This window comes from Drosophila biarmipes, chromosome X (genome assembly GCF_025231255.1).
Source record: "Drosophila biarmipes strain raj3 chromosome X, RU_DBia_V1.1, whole genome shotgun sequence".
Classification (NCBI taxonomy): Eukaryota; Metazoa; Arthropoda; class Insecta; order Diptera; family Drosophilidae; genus Drosophila; species Drosophila biarmipes.
This window is the reverse complement of record NC_066611.1, coordinates 21325935-21342088: the sequence shown is the minus strand read 5'-3', so window position 1 is coordinate 21342088 and position 16154 is coordinate 21325935. Positions and strand designations below refer to the sequence as shown.

Below are 16154 nucleotides of genomic sequence, written 5' to 3'. Positions count from 1 at the left end.
CAAGCTCATAGAGGTATCACACTTCAAAATCGGGTTAAAATTACTCAAGTTATAAAATCTAGAAGTTCAGTTTTAGGTTCCGATTATAAAAACCATAAAACACGGAAAAATCGGACATGAAAATAGGCTAAAATTTTGACCCTCTTGTAAAGCAGAAATTGAAGTGTAGATTATAAGAGAATTTAACCACAAGTTCATAGAGGTATCACACTTTAAAATCGGTATAAAATTACTAAAGTTATGGAATCCAGAAGTGTAGTTTTGGGATCCCATTCTAAAAATCATTAGAAATACGGAAACATCGAACATGAAAATAGGCTAAAATTTTGACCCCCTTGTAAAGCAGAAATTGAAGTGTAGATTATGAGAGAATTTAACCACGAGTTTATAGAGGTATCACACTTCAAAATCGGGATAAAATTACTAAAGTTATGAAATCCAGAAGTGTAGTTTTGGGATCCCATTCAAAAAACCATGGGAAACCAGAAAAATCGGACATGAAAATAGGCTAAAATTTTGACCCTCTTGTAAAGCAGAAATTGAAGTGTAGATTATAAGAGAATTTAACCACAAGTTCATAGAGGTATCACACTTTAAAATCGGGATAAAATTACTAAAGTTATGGAATCCAGAAGTGTAGTTTTGGGATCCCATTCTAAAAATCATTAGAAATACGGAAACATCGAACATGAAAATAGGCTAAAATTTTGACCCCCTTGTAAAACAGAAATTGAAGTGTAGATTATGAGGGAATTTAACCACGAGGTCTTAGAGGTGTCACACTTTAAAATCGGGTTAAAATTACTCAAGTTATGAAATCGAGAAGTACAGTTTTAGGTTCCGATTCTAAAAACCAAGGGAAATTCTCAAAAATTGGACATGAAAATGAGCTAAAATTTGGACATTCTTGTAAAACACATATTTTATGGTAGATCATAAGAGAATTTAACCACGAGTTCTTAGAGGTGTCACACTTTAAAATCGGGGTGAAATTACGAAGGTTATGGAATCCGGAAGCGTAGTTCATTTTAATTGTTGGCACTACACGTATGGCTTGCAGCTTACCGGCTTAAGCCTGAGCCTTGGCCTCCCATACCCCTGGTAATTGAACGTGTTCTAATGGAGTTTTTAAATAAGTAATCACTCGCTGTTGTTGGCAGGCAAGGAGCTTCGTCAAAGGCAAAAGGCGACGGGTTAACGGTAGAGGCGAATGCAAACATAGGCCCAGACGTTGCCCCGCCCCCTTAACCCTTTGACTCCGCGGCCCCCGCGCAACTAAACGGGCTAACATGGGAACAACGCAACAATAAATAAAATCGCAGGAAACTCGGCCCCTAATTGATTGTTAACTCGTGTGTGGTTCGTAATTTGTGCAATTTTTTGACTGCCCGTTCGCTTCCCCTGGCAATTGAGTCGCAGGAAATGCGGGGGAGTCCCCTTTAGCCCCTCCCCGCCCCCGCAATTATGGCTTAAAAAGTGTGGCTGGCATTTCGGGCCACAACTGCAACTGCAAAAATAAAGGCCATAAGTAAACCAATTAGTCGGCCGGCAGTCGTAAGCTCAGTCTGCAGTGCAACTGTCGCCGTCGCTGTCACCGCCAGGCGTACTCCAGCCCCCGTGACCCCCTGTTGACCCCCCGCCGCCCATGGAGGCCAAGCTCCACTGTTGGTCAGAGTTGGCCAGTTGGCTGGCTTTCTGTGGGTAATGTTTTACAAATCAGTTTTGGGGAACAAATATTTCAATTTCTTTGACACTATTCAAATTTCTGGTTTCTCGAAATTTTCAAAGCGGTCTAACATGTCTTGAAAAACGAATTCAAAACTAAGCTCAAGCTACTTAAAGTTTTAAAGAAGTTGCTTGCAATCATTGCGCTACTCTAGTTCTTCTTATTGTATCTTTCCTTGTAAATTCCCCAGCTATCTAAAATCGATAGTTGGCATCACTGAAACTGGAGGTTGGCAGCAACGGCAGCTTTGGTATTGTGTAGTGTTATAAGCGCATTTGACTTTTTGCACAACGCAAAGTTGGTTGACAGCCAGTGGTAAGAGGGGGCTTGGTTGGGGAGCCAGCAGCCCCTTTCCCCCGGCTAAGGGGGATGTCGCCGTCACTGGCCAACGTTTCGGTAAGACAGGAGAGCACCTTGCAGGGGGACTTTTATTGTGTGTCAGGAGCAGATTCCAAATACTTCATTTTATTCATGATCGTATAATCGGTTGTTTTATGCCGCAAGAGGCTAATATTTTTATTTACTGAATATGAAAAATGTTTTGGGTGGAAGTTCAAAGACTGTGGCTTTCGAGCACTGTTCAGTGCCTCACCGGAGAGTGCGGCTGGCGGTTGCCTGCCAGACACATTGGCTGTCGGCCTTTAGTGGCAAGAGTTGCACATTACAACTGCAGAGGCATCTCCCTTTGCCCACCCCCTGCGCCCCATCCCCCTGCCGCCCACTTTTCCTCCCACGCTTTTCCGGAGCGCTCAATGAAGCTTGAAACGCGCTTCTAAGTAATGGCAATCCGCTTTGGCTTTCAATTTGCTCCTCTCCACGCTCCCGCCCCCGCCCCCGCCCCAGCCCCTTTCTCGCCTTTCTCCGTCCCGCCCGTCTGCCATCTCCCTTTCTCCTACTTTGCATATCTTGAACATGTGCCCTTTGGCTTTTTTCATACCAACAGCCAGATAAAGCAGAAGAACTGCGAGAATGGGGCTTACTCTAGAGATGGTCGTGCAACGAGGTGTATCTTGCAAAAATAAATGTGGGTATCTGCAAAAGAGATCGCCACTCATTAATGTATATAGATACTAGCAAATCCAAAAAATAGAAAAGGGTCTCAGAACAACCTCGTGAAACGCTGAGATGCACTCACGCGCCCATCTCTAGTTTGCAGTTCGAAGTTTGAGGGGGAGGCGCAACAAAAGCCTGTAAACGTTACTAATGTTGCACTGATGGGGGAGTGGAGTGGGAGTGGCAAGAGGCTGCGCTCGAAGAACAGTACACCCTTAGAATTTCATACTTTAAAGATTATATAAAAAATGAATATATATAAGTACGTTGTCATAGAAATAATGAGATTAATGGAAACTAAATATAACTACTGCATAATAAATGTTAATGCTAAGGATTATAAGTTGTTAAGTATGTATGATTAGTATGGTAAACGGATATTGCCGAAGCCGTCTCATAATATATGGACTCATATTAAATTAAAATTAAATTAATAGTTCTCATTATTTCTTCCCGTGTATGTTTATAGTCTGGCGGGGAGTCGAGGTGGGGAAGTTGTACATATTATTGCATTTTGTAAGTAAAGTGATTTCGACATCGTTATTTTCTGCCGCTTTTTATTTCATCTTAAGCTGCTCTTCCTCCTCCTGGCCCGCTTGAAAGCTTTTCTTTCCATTTTTTTTGTTTTGACGGCGGGTTCCTTTGGCAACTAAAATTTCGACCTAGAACTTTTCAAACCAAAGGAACATGGGCGTCTGGGGGAAAGGCATAAAATGGCCATGTTGATAAGTTAAGAGCAAAGGCAGTGGAGCTGCGAGGGGCGGGCTGGGATGTCCACGGCTTAAGTGGCCTTTAAGTGTTTCGCGGTCCACTCTAATGGTCCCCCCAAGTTGACTCGATCGACGCTGTGGGACGAGGATAAAAATGGATGGAACGAAGGGGTTGGGGAAAAATGAAGAAATATGTGAATTAATGACTCATAATAATCAATTTTTCTTTCCTTTTTAGGTTTTTGCAGCAACAATTGAACAACGGAGAATAAAAATAAAAAAACGATTAAATATAAGACAAAATTTAAAAGTAAAATAATAAGCATGAAATGTAATTTTGTGGTGATAACATAAAAGGCCAAAAACTCACAGGGGCTGTAAAAAATGAAATCAGATAAAAGTTTCAAAACCAGTCTTAACAAAGCAGCCATAAGTTAAAATAACTTTAACATAAATTGCATTGTGATGGGTATAACAGAATTAAAACCATACGCTAAAAACTTAAAAATTGTGATGATAACTCTTAACTTTAACAAAAATATATCAAAACTAAACTAAAAAAAATTTAATCCGAATCTAAAAAGTTCTAGCCTGCACTGCATTTAAAAACAACAGCCAATTGCCTAGAAAACATACCATACCAATAATTTTAACAAGTAGAGATATTAAAGTAGCCAGCAAGTGAATTAAACAATAAAAACTGGAAAGTAAAAAATGGAAATACCACAAGTGTGTACAACAAAAGCCACAATTAAATAGGAAAAAGCTGTGCAGCCGGAATACCGCAAAAATTAAAGTGCCACAGAAAATGTCGCTAACCATTTCAATGTAATGCCAATTAAGCCAAATTCGTATTTAAGGCTCATTTTGAAAGCTGCAAAAATTCTGTGTAGGAAAAAAATGATAAAATGCTAAGAAACCTGAAGAAATCTAGACAAACCGCGAGACACCAGTGGGCATTCAATGAGATCGACAGCAACATGAGTAAAACGACATCAAAAACTGCCAACTGTCAGTAAACTAGTAGCCCGCAAGTGCACCCGCAGCGAAGACGAAAAAAGATAAATAAATATATGGATAAAAGAGGAAAAGAAACAGCACTCCCTAGAGTTTAAATTGCAGTTCGATTTGCCGTCGAGGCCGGCGGCTTAATTACGCAATTAAATTATATATTTCGAGTGCCATTTGGAGCCAGGGAGTTCGCAGACCCCATAGGAATCTAATGCAACACACCAGGAGATAACTTCATAATTTCTGGTGAGTTTTATGTCCAGTTTATAGACCTTGGGGCAAAACAGCGGTCACACAGCGCAGTGGGAAATTTTCAGTAAAATTGATGGTTTTAATTGAATATTAATGAAAAATTGCAAGACCACAAGCTCGGCCAGCAACTTACGGGTAGCTGAATAGCTGAATTTAGTAGCTGAATAGCTGAATATAAGAGCATTAACAGCTGAATAGGAACCTAATGCTAATTTAATTACTTTTAAGTAATACTAATTCTATCGTATGAAAATCTTCTTTCTTCCTCGACTTTGAATATTTCTAAAATTGAGAACCCCCATATATTAATATCCGCTTAATGTTCCGGGCTTCCTTGCAGTTTCAGGCAATGGGAACCCTTTGAAAAGGGGGAAAATGAGCTTAGTGGTTATGTAGGCCACTTCTCGTGGGTTAATTGCGAAAAGTTCAGAGTTGACATTCCTGGTTGGGGAGGATTTGCAGTTCCAGAGGCGAAGGACTAAGTGTGATGCACTGCGCCATGTTTTTTTATGTATTTTCCCTTACGCAACTCTTGCCTGAAACAAAAGTCGTTTGTTGCACTTCTTTTGTGGGTGGCTTGGGGTTGGGGCTGGCTAATCCCCCAGCGCCCCCTAATCCTGCCGCTAAGTGGGGTGCGTGGCGTGTGTGTGTGGCATGTTGGTAATAAAAGTTTCATTGACTTTTGCACTAGAGTTGACTTCAATGGCTTTTTATTGCCGCTCTCTTTTGAGGGGACTTTGCCGGCTTCTAGTCCTGTTCTGAACTCGGTCCCCTTTCCCGGAGGCCAACTACAGTGGAGATTCTTCAACTTGAACTTACGCTGGGAAGGAAACTAAAAGTGCCAAGCTGTGCAACATAATTTATGCCACCACCAATGATCTTGTTCAACTTCCCTTGAGCTCCTGCCATTTTTTGAATCCTTGTTGGTTCATAACTTTGATATATTTTAGAGCTTAGTTCTCATTTTCCCCATTTTTGAGTTAATCAACAATTTCCGCCATTAAAGTGAAACGACAAAGTAGCCCGGCTCTTTCATTTCCACTTCATCAGCAATAAATGAGAAAATCAAGTGCGTTGCGCTGCATTTTTATTGGCGCTGAGGAATTGAGCGATTGCGGATTTAATGAAATTATCAGCATTATGTAATGAGTGTCGGAGGACTGCGAGATGTAACGACTTCATTTCGAATGCAAACTGCAAAGTGCGAGCGATAATGACGATAATAATGAGCGATGACAGCCGGAGTGTGTGTGTTAATTAAATGCAATTTGCCAGCCTAGTTACTCTGGCTGCTGGGGGTCGAAATTGAGCTGGTGCAATACCAAATGGTGCAGTATTTAAAGCTCTTTGAAATTATAATTGAAATTGTTCCATTTTGAAAGTCCTAAGCGGAGGACAAGCAACTCAAAAAGCAATCCCTTGAGAGCCCGCACAGTGGAAGAACCCAAAAAGCAGCTAACTTCCAACTAACGGGCAGGGGAAATTAAACTTTGTAATGATGGCGACGGGTATAAATTTCCATTGAGCCACTCCCCAAAACCAAGTACCCAATATATCCACTGCCCCGGCTGAGGTGCGATTTCCTGCACCGCCCGCCCGGCGACCTGGCAACCCTAATGCAGTGAAAATAAACAGCAGAGTTGCCTCATCAGCCCGTTACGGGCATGAAGAAATCGCCACGAATCATGAATTTCTAATTGAAGCGGTGGAAAACAGAATAAAACCGGAGACAACGGAAAAATGCGAACCGCCAAACGCATGAGGATATGCGCACTGAGAAAAATGACAGCTTAGAAAAAGAACATTACTGCGGGTTTTTTTGAAGTACTGTATACAGATAGGTGGTATATTTAAAGCTGAAAATGTTTTCAAGATTTTCAGCAAATAATTTTTTAAAATCGTATCATATCTTATTAAAATATTGGGTTGCATTCTGGAAAGCCTAACTTTTTTTTGTTACAAGATGCTTTGACATTATGGAATATAATATATAATATTCATAATAATCTAAGGCTTTTGTTCAGTGCAACGCCTTGAATGGGGAGTAAGGGGATGGGTGCAGGAATGCGTGCAACGGGCGCAACGAATGACATTTTGTTGCCGTGGCAACATCGAAAACGAGACGTCACTTCGGCTCACGGGCCAAAGTCCCAGACACGGATGCGACTTTGGACAGGAAAAAGAGACAGGGACAGGCAGAGGAACAGAGAGAGAGAGAGGTCGATGGGCGGCAGAGAGAGACGGGGAGATGCCATCAGAGGGAGACAGCGACGCCTGGCACTTGACGTATGCCAAAAGCATTTAAGCTCCACGCATGCGCAGCCTTCGCAGGCATTTTTTATCCGCTACTCACGGCCTTTTTTGCTTAGGGTATTTTGAAGAAGTACCGTTTGGCTAAGCCCCCAATACCCTGCCCATAAAGTGGGACCCACAATCGGGATGGACTGAGCTTTCATTTTTCTGCACCCTTAACCCATTTTTCCGGATTAAAGCTTTTTAATCCTTCTCGTTAGTGTATTATCATTATCGAAGGTGTTCTTTGCAGACCACGATTTGATTATTTAAGACGTATTTATTCCATTTCGGGGTTGGAATTTGAGGATTTACCGAGTCTTACTTGAAATCCTTCAAGTTATAAAGACATTTCACCATAACCTGAAGGTTAACCATAGAGCATTTGGGATTTGAAGTGGGTTTCGGCTGATTTCCATTTTATTCCGGCTCTCCTTGTGGGCTACCAACCGCTTTATTTATGCGCATTTTATACGCATGATTTTGTGCGAATGAAGAACAAGCTTAAGGAAGGAGAAGGAGTTTGAAAAGAAGTTTGCTGTGCTGTTGCAGTTGTTCCTGTAAATGGCATTGCAACTTGGCCCACGTACAAACAAACAATTGCATAACATACAAATCCCACAAGGACAGTGGCCCCCAACTCGAACTTATTTTGGGCGGTGGCCTAAATCACTATTAACACTTCCCACTTGTATTGATTTAAAAGCTTTAAAAAATTAGAACAAATATTAAGGTATAAGAAATGGCTAGGACAGATTTCAATGAGGAATAGGACCACTGTACTTTAATCTGAAAATGCATCCCCGTCGCGCCCCGTCGGACACTCGGACTGTTGTCTCAGCCGCGTCTGCATTTGAACTTGTGAACTCCTCTGTCTGTCATTCGCAGTGTTTTATTGTTGCCAATATGCAAAGGCAGGGATTCACGTGATGGCAACAAGACCGCTGGATCTAGGCCTAGTACTGTCTGGCAACAGAGTCGGCCAACAGCCTCGGATGGATTCTCCGTTTTGGCCGAATGACTGGTCGAAAGTCGGGCCCTCTCAGACTTGACCACTTTACCGAAAGCGTCGAGGTATTTTATTTCATCGAGGTATCTTTGATAAACCTTAAAAAGGGGACTTTTTATTTAGTGTACTAATACACTTCTCACCTAGTTAGTTCAAAAGTTACATTTATTGGTACTTTAATAAGAGGATATATAATCAGGTTTCAGACAGGCGCTTTCTGGGACTTCCGGGGAAATCTGCCAGATCTTCGGTACTCAAAAGTAATATCTCTGAGCCAGAGTAGCAGGTATCTTCTGGTCGAATGTTTACGGCTCTTATTTTTGCCCGAGCTCTCTCGTTTGCATTCTGCTTAATTCCAGTGAGTTGAGATGCGACTCCTTTTCTGCATACGTTCCATTTCGTCTCGACTCGTTGGTCCCCGACAACTGACATCTGGCATATGCCGGCCCGTCTATATATAGATGGTCCAGCTCCATTCCAGCTTTCCTCGTCCTGCATCCTGCATCCTTGGTGTCCAGCTGCCCAGTGCTCCGGCGGCTATCTGGATGCCTTCTGTTTGCCTGTTTGTGGCTGCTGTTTGCACGACTTCCATTTGGCAAACATTTAATTTTAATGAATTTATGTAATCGCTTCGTTTTGCTCTTGCTCTTTGTTGCTTCTCCTTTCATTTGTTTAAACCATTTTTTCCCGCTGCTCCACCCTGGCTGCCGGCCGGTCCTTTGTTTGTTCGGATGCTTCAAACACCCCTTTCCCACACTCGCGCATCGGCATCCGCGTGTTTGTCAACACTTTTCATACACTCTGGCAATTTGGTTTGTTGACTTTGCTGGTGGCGCTCGGAAACGAGAATTGAAAAACTGGCAGACAGGAGCTTTGGCCGTCAACGTTTGTTCATTGTCGGGTTTGGTAAAAAAAAATACATGGGAAAACCCTGCATAAATGGTGTTATTTTTTGAGCCTTTTGTAGGAAATTAAAGCTGTACCTTGAAATACCTCATATAGACTGTGATTAAATACTTAAAGCGCAGAGGTGCAAGATTATGTTTCTATAAGAAATTTAACCTTTGGTTAACTATTTAAAATATGATGAAACACCTCAGCTGAAAATACTGTGATTAGTTATTGGGATAGGCTTTTCGGTTAGAGTATCCAAAAGAATATTAATACTTTGGCATATTTTGTTAAAACTTAACGATTTCATTAACACAATGAACACATTTTTTTATATGGAAACTTTCCTGGCTAGACTATTCAATTTATCACATGAAGTGTGTTTCTTATTCGCTCTGTGAAAGGCTCGCTGAAAATTCACTTAAATATCATTTTCTCACTCGTGGAGGCAGCGATTCCCGCGGCACTTGGATCCTTTGACAGCCGCGATGAGGAACTTTTATGAAAATTGCTTTCCCCGCCGGCCGCAGAGTCGGAGCCCAAGAACAGGGATTCTGCCGAATGGCGAGTTCCAGCTGCCTGGCGCTGGTCCCATCAGACGAAATTGATTTCAATTTGTTGCCGGTACATAATTGTATTAATTACGGGCCCAAAACTAACCGCACAATCAAATGAGATGGGAAGGTAGCCAGGGCATGGGTTTGGGTATGGGTTCGGGTCCGGGTCCGGGTCCGGGTCCGGGTCCGGGCTTCGTTTGGGTCAGGTGCCTGGCGCTTGCTGGGCATCCACTTAAACCGCAAATTGAAATGAATTTTGCGGTTATGCGCAGTCAAAGGGAACAGCAATGGGAGGGGTTAAACACTATGAAAAGGAGGAGAAAGGAGAGATGGCAGAGCAAACAATGCCCCATAAATCAATTAATTATGCGCAATTAAACAAATATTAAAACAAGGAAAAAATCAAATGAAAACGGCAGCTGCGGACAAACAAATATGTGAGAAGCTGAGCTCTAATGAAGCCACCCGTTCTTGCAGCAAAAACGCTCAATCCAAAAACCACAAACCATTATTCCCACTAAAGCTGTGCCGGAAAACTTTTGTAAATGCACTGGAAAATCCAAGTTTAAATAGAAAATTTTATTTTAGAAATCCCTAAATAAATACTTATTTATAGCCCAAGCATTAATGCATTGCAAATTTCTCTGCAGTTCAAAAAATGTAAATATTACTATTATTTTAAACCTTTCAACCTTTCATGCTAGATTTTGCGCAGTGCATGGTATTTGCTTACTTCCGCTCGCCAACTCTCAATGGACCAATGTGTCTAGACGTCGATCGAGTGCCAAACCAAAGTTGGCCAAAGTTTGGATTTAGTTTTTCGTGCGTAGGGCACTCGAGGATGGATCACGCTCCGGTTGAAAGTGCACTCGACCCAATAAAATGGCCAACTTTTTGTATTTAATTATTAAATACCACTTTTTCAATGGCCCAACCCTCTGTGTGTCCCACTGTGTGTGCCCACTGTGATCCGCATTTAAATTTGCCGTGAATCCATTTCGAGATGTGTCTGCTACATGCAGATGAGCCACGCCCCCTTGCAGCCCGAGCAACGGCAACAAAGTGACTACAAAAAGGCTTCTCCCACTTGGCAATGCGAAATCCGCTGTTGGGTGGTCGTAAATTATTATGATTATTGGCAGAGGAGTTAATGTGCAAGCAGAACGGCGGCAGGGGGTTAGGAGCGGGCTAAGAGCGGGAGCAGGCCAATCGGCAACTTGTTAGGCGAGCAAGGAGTTCGAGTGCGAGTTCGAGTATCTGCACAGAAAGAAAATCGAAAACGTGTGATCTTTTTCGGGATTTTTCACTGGAAAAGCAAATTATTTATTTTTCAGCTGAAGCACCCCAGCTGAAGACGGTTCAAGCTGTTTCGAACAGTTAACAAAGTGGTTTTAAGAGATGTGGTCACAAAAAAGACGCAATCGATATTTTCGATTAACCCATCGTTGTTATGTCGGCTCTATATTGCATCAGAGGCATTGCGTGCACTTTGTAGAAAGTGATTTTGTATTAAGCGATTTTCTTGTAAGTGATTTAAAGGAAATGTTTTTGAAAAGGTCACAAGAAACCTCAATCGATATTTTCGATTAACCTATCGACGCCGTGTCAGCTCTAGATTGCATCAGAGGCATTGCAAGCAATTCAAATTTGAACTTTGCGGAGAGATGACACATTTGATTCAGGAACTCCTGAAACGTAACACTCCCCCTGTCGCACCTCGCAACTCCACCACCTTTTCTCCTTGTGCACATCTCGCAGAGCATCCGTAAATAACACCGCAAAACGTGCAGCACGATCGTGAACTTGCAACTGCCAGGCCCGTGGACTCGAGGGGGATCAGGATCGGCATCGGGATCCCGAGGGGCATATCTCTGGCAATTCGCGTAAAATTATAAATGAGCCCCTGGGTAGGCGTTTCCCGATATCGGGAAATGAAGCAGCAGGCGTTGGAGGAGCATTCATTAGACGGGCTGCCACTTCGCGGGGGGAGAAGCCCCGCCCCTGGCGACCAGAGGTGTAGCCGAGCGGGAATGGCAAATATTAATTCGTGACGAGGAACGTTCTCTTCTTTTACGACTCGAATTGCCAGCCGCCCGACTTCATTAGCGCCTGCAAAGAAACAAAAAGCAGTCCGCGGAAAAGCAATGAACTTCTTTGTCGAACCAAGAAGAAAACATTTTTAACACCTCAACATAAAGCTCTGGACGTGATGGGGCTATTGGATTACACCAAAAAGTGGCAAGGGGCGGGGAAGCCGGGATGCGGACTCAGTCGGTTCACTGATAATGATCATCAATGCCATATTTAACGCCGTTTAGGCGCAGGACGGGCATGCCCACGGGCCCCAAGGGGGCTTCCCCGAAAAGCAGGGGGCTGGGGTTACGGACTCTCTGGACTGGATTTCCCGGGTCGCTGGCAGCTGTTGGCCGAACAATGAAATGCAATGGCGGTACGTGCATTTATTTATAACGGTGTTGCGGGAGAAAAGCGGGGAAACCGAGACAGCTACACAAAAATAAATCAGCTCGCAATTGTTCATATTTCTTGAAGTATTTAAGCAGCGGTTAGAGGTGGATAAAGCATGCTAAGTGGTGGCTTATTACAAACTCATTCCGTTCAAGGCTTTTAGACCCAGTTGAAAGAGTTCTTGTAGACCAGTATCCAAACCTTATTAACTTTTCCTTAAATGGGTTGCCATTTGTACAAGAATCTTTTGAGGCCTGGGTGTAATCCCCAAACTTTTTGAGTGCAGAGGAAGGTAAGGCTTTGCAGCGTGAAGCCAGGAGATTCGCTGCATCTGCCGCGCTCTCACTTGCTAGCATTTGTGGGCGTCTCAGCTGCAGTCTTCCGCCCCACTTCCCGTCCCGCAGATTCTTCGCGCGGAGGACGAAGCTCTTCCTTAAAATGTATCTCGCACTGAACGGGCGGAAAAAACCACGGCCAAGAGGAAACGTGATGAACGCATTCTGTGCGGAGGCAGCTTTTTCCTTAGCTTTTGGCGGACCAACTTTTGCCTCCTCGGCCAAGGAGGAAGTACTTTATGGGCATTGATAATTTGAGCCATAATGTGCAGCGAAATTGACTCGCTTTAGTGCCGGCTAATTTATGTGTGCCACAGGCAGCCAAAAGGAAAAGTAGGGCCGCGCAGGGGCGTTCGTTACTAGGCAAATAAATGGGGGGATTTTTGTGTAAATTGTAATGTGGGAAAACGCTGAGCTGCGCTTGCAGTTCGCGCCGAAAATTGATTTTCCATTTTGGGCTATGAGCATGGGATATACTAACTGCTCTGGAAGCCCTAACTTTTGGTTCAATACTTTAAGACCACTGTTAAACTGGCAGTTGCGAGAAGAGTGCTTTGTGTTCTTATTTTTATATTCATATACAATGCATTTTATTTTTTTGCCCAGCTTTCCACTCCCCTTTTCCCGCTCCCCCCACTTTCCTTTTTCCCCAGACGGAGTCTCAGCTTGCTTTGAGATGATTGCAGCTCCTTCTCAACCCGAGAATCCCCAGTGGTGTCACTTTGTCATATGCCAAGCAATTCGCTATTGTCATGCCCATCTAACGCGGCGTATTCGCAATTACTATAATTTACCCGCCGCCTTAAACGTTTTAATGAACGTCTGGCAGCAGGAGGGTTAATGCACTGAAAATAGTTACCTTTGCCACCATCAGTTTGATTTTCTTTATTTCTATTTAATGTGGAAAAGGCTAAAATGATTAACCCGTGCAATACGAGCAGTAGATACCCAGAGGTAGAACAATACTTTTTATTGGCAAGACTAATTTTTTGCTGTGTAGAGAGTTGGCCAAAAGCCGTCCGAGATTGAAGTGCAGCGGAGTGAAGCCAAGTGGAGCAGCAGTAGCTGTGGCGCATTAATTGTTAATGCCGCTGCGATGACTTCAGCTGCATTTCCATCGCGATTTCCTCGGCGATTTCCACGGCTTCTAATGGCTGCGAACGATGACGCGGCGCGAATCGAGTGTCCAATGTTGAGTGCGGTAATGGCCAGTCACTGCCTCATCCGGGGATGTCCCCTCGCCTCGCCACCAACTAAAAGCATTACGAAAGCGTCCGAAATACTTAAATATTTTATCTACATTTTTGGTTCCTCACCGTCCTGATTATGTTATTTGAAATATACTTGAGTGCCAGAATAAAAGGTATATAAGTAGAGTAATATTCAAATATGAAGCAAGATTGTAGCCAACACCAACCACTTGGCTGGCCAATCAATTAGCCCGGCACACACTTAAGTGTATCACTTTCACCCAGATCCAGATCGATATCCACATCCACAACCACAACCACAACCCAGTGTTGAGCCTAAAAGGCCGGGCGATACATGTTTCCATGGCTAAAAACAATGGCTGGCCATAAAGGAACGCAGGCACCTTGTTCTCCTGCTCCGCGAATACTTGCTGGTTGGCCATAAACACTTCATCGACACTTTGCCCAGCGTCCACATCCATCCACATCCATCCACATCCATATCCATATCCTTGGCTTCGGCTCCCCATCCTCATCCTCAGCCAGTTCCACGTCCAAGTGTGTGATACATCAAACATGAGTTGCACACGGAGCTCATTGTTGCTGCTTTGAGCTGCCAGTGGCAGGCCAGTTGTACACTGGCAGAAATGCAATGGGCAATGGGCTATGAAAAGGAAAAACTGCAGCAAATAAAAAGAACACATTTATTTGGCTCTATTTAAAGGAAAATAATTGTTTTGCGAGTGCTCAAGTGCCAATAAATCAAAAGGTTTATCCACTCCCGACCTGGCAGCGTTTTCGCTCAGTGCATTGGCCTCAGCTGAAGTCCTCCCGTCGACCGCTGGCTGCTACACTTTCCTTTCGGCCAAGTCGCCAAGTTGCGGAAGCGAACATTTAATTGACTTGGCGTGTTAAGCGCTGCATACCAGCACATAACAGCAATCAACCGACAAACAACTGGTGGGACACCACTTGGCCACTTAGCGAGGGATTCCGGCCGCCCGGTCCGCTCCTGCCCCCGGTCCGCTCCTGGAGCCGCCGAACCGCCGTTGCGGCATTCGAACAATGCCAAGTAGCCGCAAAGTTTATTGGGCGCATCTGATTGAGCGCATCATCCTCGGCCTCATCAAGCTCTAGGATGCGGCAGATGGACCGCGGCGAGGACACTGAAAAAAGTTCCCTACGGTTCCTGATTTATGATGAAGTTGGGATGAAACGAAAGTGTTGGTTTTAATATCATTAATTAATAACATTTCAACGATGCAGTAGAGAAAATAAGGGGTTTTAGAATTATTTTTCAAAAATGCAGGGTATTTTTCAATATTTAAAATATACTTACTCAGGGTAGAGCAAAGAAAACCAGCTAGATATTTGACTTTGGTCCCAGAAAACATAGAAGCTTGAACTCTTTTTCCAGTGCGCTTTGAGATGGATCCCGGCGCAGGTCAGTCTTTGCTGCCCATTAGCGCTGTCACTTTTGCACGCATATCATTTACAAAAAAGAGGGAAAATAATGAAAAAGCGGGGAAAAACAAAACCAAAGTCCAGCTGAAGAGGGCAATCTCTGGGGCGGAGAAACCACAGTAACCAGGCGGTCATAAGCCGATTACCATCAACTGTGCACTGGACGGTGGTCGGTGGACAGTGGACACTCGAGGTCAACTGCACCGCATCCCCACCATCCCTGCCATCCCAACGCATCCGATCCCATGCAGTTGACTGCATTCGATGCGGTTTCGGTTGCATTTCAGCGGGAAATTTACGCGTTGTAAACTTAAGCGGCAAAATCAATTAGCGGACAATGTCCGAGATGAGTTTCGGGGCTGGGATCCTCGTGTGCGATCCGATACCGGCACCCTGGCCCCGGGGCAGGACATCATTTAGGAGGTGTCAAGTGAGCCGAGGCCCGCTTGGCATGCCGGCCACGCAACCATACGTAATTGCGGGGTAGGGTGATGATGCGCACAATTTCTGATAAATATTTACTCGCTTACAATGTGTTCCAATGGATGGATGTAGAATTAATCAGGCACTATTTTAATATCTTATTTACTTGTAGAATGGATTTTACCTTTGACATCCTTGGCTTTTAGTGCTTATATATTGTTATAAAGTCAGAAGCAAAATAAAGCTAATAAAGCTCTTTTCTGATGATATTTTGCTGACCTTAGCCAACTTGCTAGGAGAATCCCAGAGACTGGGAAACTCGCTAGCGTTGGCCGACAATCTGGAGACTTGAAAAGTATTTTCAATGACGCTTCCCTCGATCGCGTGGCAGATTGACAATCAATTGACAGGTGTTAGATAAACCCATCTAACCCTGCAATCCGCCTCTACAAGGTACAATTAGTAGACGAGTCTTTGGAATCTTCAGAAAGGAGGAGATGGAGAGCTTGACGATGGTGTGCGAAAGGCTTCACGGTTGAGTGCGTGAGAAGAAAACGTAAAGAAAGTTTTTTAATTTTAAAGAAAGACCCTTTGAAAATGCTTAATAGCATTATTGAAATAAAAACTATGATACAGATAATTGAGAGGAAAAACACTAATGTTTAGAGGTTATGTTAGGGCCTCAACTGAAATTTGCGTCACCTTCTTATCAAGCGATTGACTACTTTATTGGTTATGAGTTCTCTACCTGAGCTAAAGCCCCCGCAAATTGTTA

At 43.5% G+C, this 16154-nt stretch overlaps 1 protein-coding gene across 1 annotated transcript in view; it reads left to right on the top strand.

Annotated features, from left to right (window-relative positions):
* LOC108023441 (rho guanine nucleotide exchange factor 10) overlaps positions 1–16154 on the top strand; it is a 106679-nt gene that overhangs the window by 4049 nt on the left and 86476 nt on the right. Inside the window, exon 2 of the mRNA XM_017092930.3 lies at positions 3728–4746. The gene's annotated coding sequence lies outside the window, so the exon portion shown is untranslated. The remainder of the gene's footprint in view (positions 1–3727; positions 4747–16154) is intronic.